Here is a 6374-nt window from a genome sequence, read left to right as displayed (position 1 = left end):
ACAGGGGTCATGCGCGAGTGTGTGTGTGTTTGTGCGTGACAGAGTAGGACTTTAAGAGGTCCTGCATTCCAGCCTTTCTATGGGGAGCCATCTCCATTATTTACCACACGCAAACCCCACACCACACCACACACACCACACCACACACACGCTCAGAGCTGGCTGAACGATTTTTGTTTAGAGTGAGAGTAAACTGTGTGTGTGTATATGAGACAAGTTTTTGTGTGAAGATGTGTCTATGTACATGTTTGTGTGTGTATATGAGAGAGAGAGAGAGCTTAGGATGAAAGGGAGAGAGTAAATAAGTTGTTCTGTATAGTACTGCAGGCTCTAATAATAGGTAAACCATAGAATATTCATGTGAGTCCTAAGAGCCCAACTGAAAGTCTCTCATGCCTGTCTGGAGGTCTGAAAGGGTTCTCACTCAGGCAGAGATGAAGCACATACAAACTGTGTTTCTTACTTTGATCTTGAGATCTGTTTGTGTGTGATATGCTTTTGTATGTCTGTGTAACATACCCTCCCAGGCGTTTCATCATATCCCAGCATGCATCAGAATGCAGTGCCGTGTTGGTGGGTCCAGAAAGGCTTCAGGTACCAAAACCCAGTCAGTAGCACTCACACTCTCCTCACCTCTCAGCACCTATGAGGCAGGACCATGTGGTAAAGGCTCAGGTGAGTGGGGCTTTGCTGACTCCAACTGTCACACTCAGCAGCTGAGTGTGTGGGTGTGGATGTGTGTGTGTGTGAGTGGATGTGTGTACGTGGATGTGTGTGTTTGTGGATGTGTGTGTGGATAAGTGTGTTTGTTCCCCTCCACTTTAGAAAAGTGTAAAAAGCTATGCGCTGTGCCTGGCAACGCTGAGTGCGTGGTGAACCACAAATATCTGCACACACACAAACAACATGCACGCACCTACACGCACACACACACACACACACTCTCCAGAAGATAAATCAGCCAACACATTCCTTAAGTTCTGGAAAAGGCCTGCAGGTTGAGGAGAAGCTGTGGGCACGCATGGTCACACGCAATGAAAGCTTTAGTTTCGCAATTATGACCGATAATTACACAAATACACAATGTGGTTTCACACACAAACACACACACACACACCGCCCAGTGTGATGAGTTGTGGACCAGCGGCTCTGAAAAGGAAGCAGGAAGATAGAGCCAGCTGTGTGTGCTTCACTGCCACTCCCAGCAGAGGTGTGTGTGTGTGTGTCTGTGTGTGTGTCTGTGTGTGTGTCTGTGTGTGTGTGGTCTCCCCATGCAGTTTTGACTTTGAGGTATCCGTCCCCCACACACAGCAGACTGGATGTCCGTGTGGATGTTTCTTCTCAGAGGGGGAGGGGGTGGGGGGGTGTCGGGATCAAACTCAGATTAGATGGGACAACAAGGTTCCTCAGAGTAGTGGAGAACGATCTGTTACACTTCCTGTGAAAAGGGGGATTTGTGAAAAGATTGCGCTTCACAAAAAGGGAGAGCGAAAGGGATGGGGAGGCAGACGAACGTGTGTATGTGTGTTTGTGTTTTTTCAGTGGTTCTTTATCTCTAAAAGAGTGTTCTCCATCAGTGGCCCCATTGTCCTGACTCTACCATGGAGAACCTTATGTAAATGACCCAGGAGGGTGGTTACGCCCCCCACCAACCCTCCCCCCCCCCCCCCAAAAAAAAACAGGCGTGAATCTCTGTGACAACTGCACAACAACCCATGTTTGTTTAGAGCAGATGAATGGAGCGAGCGAATGAATGAAGGAGGGACGCCAGGACGGAAGGAGGAGAGGAATGAAGGAGGGAGGAAGGAGAAAGTATGGAAGAGATTTCTGTCAACATTTCAGAGGGGTGTGGGTGGGAGGGTCTGGGGAGGAGGAGGGATGGGAACCCCCCCCCCCCCCCCGGGGGACCAGGAGACAAGGGGACAAAGTCCTCCATTAGAGCGTACAAAGGCAGCCAGGCGCCACATCCAGCCTTTGCACACAATAGTCAGGGCATGCCCAGGTCAGACCCCCTCTCCCCAGGCCAGGTGGAACTCGAGTCCCAGGCTGTGACCGGGCCTGTGGGTGTCTGTGACCCCATCTAGGCTGGGGCCAGGAAGGGCCTGGGAGAGGACAGAAATCCTCTCTCCCTGTCTCCCCTTCCTCCCTCCCTTCATTCTGTCCCCCCTATCTCCCTCCCTATTTTTCATTCGCTCTCCTTTCACAGCTCTTTCTTTCATAACGTCACCTACAATTTCTCTGGAACTTTCTCTTTTGCTCATATCCATTTCTACCACACACGCTCTTTCACTGTTTCCCTCTCTCACTCGTACTCATGTTACTTTGGTCTCTCTCTCAGCCATGCCCCGGTCTTAATCCCCATTTAGAGGTCCGGGGTGTTGTCCTGTTGAGTGAGCTTCCATTCCTTACAACATAGGAAAGCCCATGCTGGATTCAACCTACCACACCTGCATTGGACTCCCTCCAGTGTGTGTGTGTGTGTGTGTGTGTGTGTGTGTGTGTGTGTGCGCTGAGTGACGTGTGAGTGGCAGGTCTTGTGCGACAGGCTATTCGTTTCCTGACAGATTCATACTCAGACGACAATAACTTCTTTGTTAAGTCCATTTGAGTGTGCTTGTGTGTGGTGTGTGTGCGTGCGTGCATTTGTGTGGGGTGTGTGCGAGTTCCTGCGGTGCGTGTGCGAGTTCCTGCGGTGCGTGTGCGAGTTCCTGCGGTGCGTGTGCGTGCATCTGGTCTGCGGGGGGGAAGGGTGTTTGCTTGGTTCCCATCCGTGTGGACAGCACAAGGCTCTGGTCCAGACCCAGATCCATTATGGCCCACAGGAGCTGGGGGATCGTAGACGACAGCTAGCCAAGGAATGGAAAGCGATATGATCACACCCACCCCGTCCAAACTCCCTCCCTTGTTCTCCTTCTATTCTCCTTCTCCAAAGTTCCCTCCATCCAGCTACACACTCTCCAGAGAGAGGATGGAGGGAGGGGGAAAGGAGGAGGGGTGGGTATGATGGTTATAATGATGACAGAGCTGTTTCACTATGAGCTGGGTTGGTTGGATGAAGCAGCGTTAGGTAACTGCAAGGGGAGCTAGCTGGGGCGCCGTCCGGATGGACGGCCAGCAGCCAAGCTCAGACGCAGACGCCAACTCAACAGGCTCCTTGTAGAGCACCCTGCCTTGTCCCGAAGCAAGTTCCTCCCCAAGATCTGGAAAATTCTTTTGGAACTTTAGCGGTTCTCAGAGACAGTAAGATTTTCTGAGGAGAGGGAAGAGGAGAGGGAGGAGATAAGAGGGAGGTGGGGTTGGGTTGGGGGGGGTGGGAGTGTTGGGGGTTGACGGACACGGCAATTTTATCATAGTCAGACATTTTAATTACCCAACTGTCTCTCTCTTTCTGTGCCCCTCTACTCTTCTCTTGCTGTCATCCCTATCTCTTTCGCTGTCTCCGTTTCTGTCTCCGTTCCTCTCTCTCTCTCTCTCTCTCTCTTCGTCTCTCTCTCTCTCTCTTCGTCTCTCTCTCTCTTTCTCTCTCTCTCTCTCGCTCTCGCTCTTTGAGGATCCCTCTCTCTGATGGCAGGCTGACTGACATGGCCGTTATCTCGTCCCAGGAATAAGGGGAGGATGAGAGGAGAGGAAAAGGGAGGAGCAGGAAGGAGGGTGATAGGAGGGGAGGGGCTGGGGACGACAGGAATGACAGGGAGGGGGAACCCAGAAACAAAGTACGGCTTCTTTCAACCATCAGATAGCAGAACGTGACATTCCACAAGTCTAGGGTTTGATGTGCCTGTGCCGTGCGCGTGTGTGTATGAGAGTGAGCGCGTGCGTGTGTGTGACAGAGGAAGCTGACATTCTTGATGTTTACGCCGTCTTAGAGAAGGAAATACTGCCATTTGTTTTTCCAACAACCGGCAGGGCGGTCCAAGAGGCTGAACTGTCTGTCCAAGAAACCCACTGTTTCTCCTCCTCTTCCCCTCCCTCAGTAACAACCGTCCCCAGGCCAGGTCTCTGCATTCAGTCCAGCGCACAGTCCTCAAACATGGGCTTTCTGGGGCCTAGCTTCCTCCTTTGTCCTCATGTGTGTCCTAGATAGAACACGTGTTGGCAGAAGCGCGCACATCACTTAAGTACAAAGATACGTCTGCCAGGAGATGTTTAAACACACAAACAGCCTCCTGTATCGCTGACAGAAGGCCCAGACACACATTCCTCCAGCAGCAGACACAGGGAGGTGAGTTTGAGGACTATGTCCATGCATTATAGATTGACAGGAGATCCCTAAGGAGTCCGCTTCTTCATCTCCCTCTGTCCTCCGAGCCCATGTCCCTGTCAGGCCAGGGGAAGGGCCTGCTGAGGCCGGGGCCTAGATTGGGAAGCCAGGCAGAAGAGAGGCAGCAGTGCTGGGCTCAGTGTGAGGACGACTGAGGGTCCCATGGGGCGTGGAGGTCTTTGGAAAACAGCGATGCAGGAGAGGACAGGGAGGAGAGGGGGACGCTGAGCTAAATCTAGGGTGACAGCTTGTCTGCTACGTCCAGGTTGGTGGAAAGGGCAGGCGCTGCGTGTCTGTATGCATGTGTGTATGTGCGTGTAGGCCTGCATGTATGCACCCATCACGCCTGTCATGAGCCAGTGTGCTGTGACCTGGTTTGTGTGTGAGTGACTGTGTGAACACTGTCTTCTACCTGGAGAAACCTCACCTGGCCGACTGTGACACGGAGAGAGAATCATGTCTCTGCTTTTATGCAACACCACCATGCGTCTCTCCTTGGTGTGTGTGGAACTGCATCTTAGTTCCCTGGCTCTCCTCTTCCCCTCCCTCTCTCCTCCTCGCTGTGTCAGTTTGGCTGCTCCTACTGGTTAGTGCGGGATTCAATGTTTGGTCTTCTCCTGAATGTAAACCACTCTCTACCTCCCTGTCTCCCGCATCTCGCTCACTGCCTCTCTCCCTGCCTCTCTCCCTATCTCTCTCCCTGTCTCTCTCCCTGCCCCTCTCCCCATCTCTCTCCCTGCCTCTCTCCCCATTTGTCTTCCTGTCTCTCTCCCTGCCTCGCTCCCCATTTCTCTCCCTGTCTCCCTCTCTCTCCATCTCTCTCCCTGTTTCTCCCTCCCTCACTCCCTGCATGTCTCCCCGTCTGTCTCTCCCTGTACCCCCTGCCTCTCTCCCTGTGTCTCCAGGGTGTGTGGTTCTGGTGTCAGTTGACGGGCCCCTGGCTCTGACCTGGTGCTGCTTGGCTGTCATGTGACACCGCTGGTCAGAACACCCGCTTCAGCCTGCAGCCATCCTCCCTGTCAGGAGCCAATCAGAAGCCAACATCTATCCCGATTCCCAGGATCCTCTGCACCCAAGGAGCAGCACCGCGGGCTTCGCCACGACGCAGAGGTGACCAGGTGACCTGATCTCTGAGCTTTGTGATTGGATGAAAGGAGGCAGGAAGGCAGTGTTTTTTATTAACCCAGAGTGTGTGTCCAGGTGTGTGGAGGGGAAGTTTGAATGTGTATTTAGTTAACCTGTGTGAGAGTGTGTGTGTATGGTACGTAGAAGAGAGGTGTGTGTTTAGTTAACCTGCATGTGTGTGTGTCTGCATGTGTGTGTGTATGTGCGTGCGTATGGGTGTGTAGAAGAGAGGTGTGTGTTTAGTTAACCTGCATGTGTGTGTGTCTGCGTGTGTGTGTGTGTGCGCGCGTATGTGTGTGTAGAAGAGAGGTGTGTGTTTAGTTAACCTGCATGTGTGTGTGTCTGCATGTGTGTGTGTGTGCGCGCGTATGGGTGTGTAGAAGAGAGGTGTGTGTTTAGTTAACCCGTCAGTGGATGTTGGCCCGAGGGCGCTGCTCATTTCCAGTCTGTCTGTCAGGACTGCCAGTCAGCTGAGAGGGGCAGAGAACAGTAGTGAGATGGTATCTTCCACATGCCCTATCACATAACACATCAACACCGAAACACACACCACATCAGACAACACACACACCTGGATGTGTTTAACATCACATCGTTGACCAGTATCCACTCATTGGGCCGTGTGTGTGTGAGTGTGTGTGTGTGTGTGTGTGTGTGTGTAAAGAGGGAGAGGATTAACCAACTGACACCTCTGAACCTCTGCCTTCCATTGCATCCGTGTGCTCCTAGCTTCTACCTCTAACCCCTGACCCCTGACCCCTAACTCTTCTGTAGCAGAACATGGATCTCCCTACCAGGCTTGAAAACATCTCTCTGATATGACAAAGTACATTTTGTATTGATCCAACCCTTATCTAACCAAGGCATTCACGTGTACATATACTGTACTATACCTCTAAACTAATCCCTGGCCTACAAGGTTCCATGACAAATAGAGAGGATTAGAAGTTATTATCTGTGTCTGACTCTTGACAGGGCTTGAGAACAT

Source organism: Hypomesus nipponensis, chromosome 18 (assembly GCF_054491055.1).
Source record: "Hypomesus nipponensis isolate SF chromosome 18, ASM5449105v1, whole genome shotgun sequence".
Classification (NCBI taxonomy): Eukaryota; Metazoa; Chordata; class Actinopteri; order Osmeriformes; family Osmeridae; genus Hypomesus; species Hypomesus nipponensis.
This window is presented reverse-complemented; position numbering follows the sequence as displayed.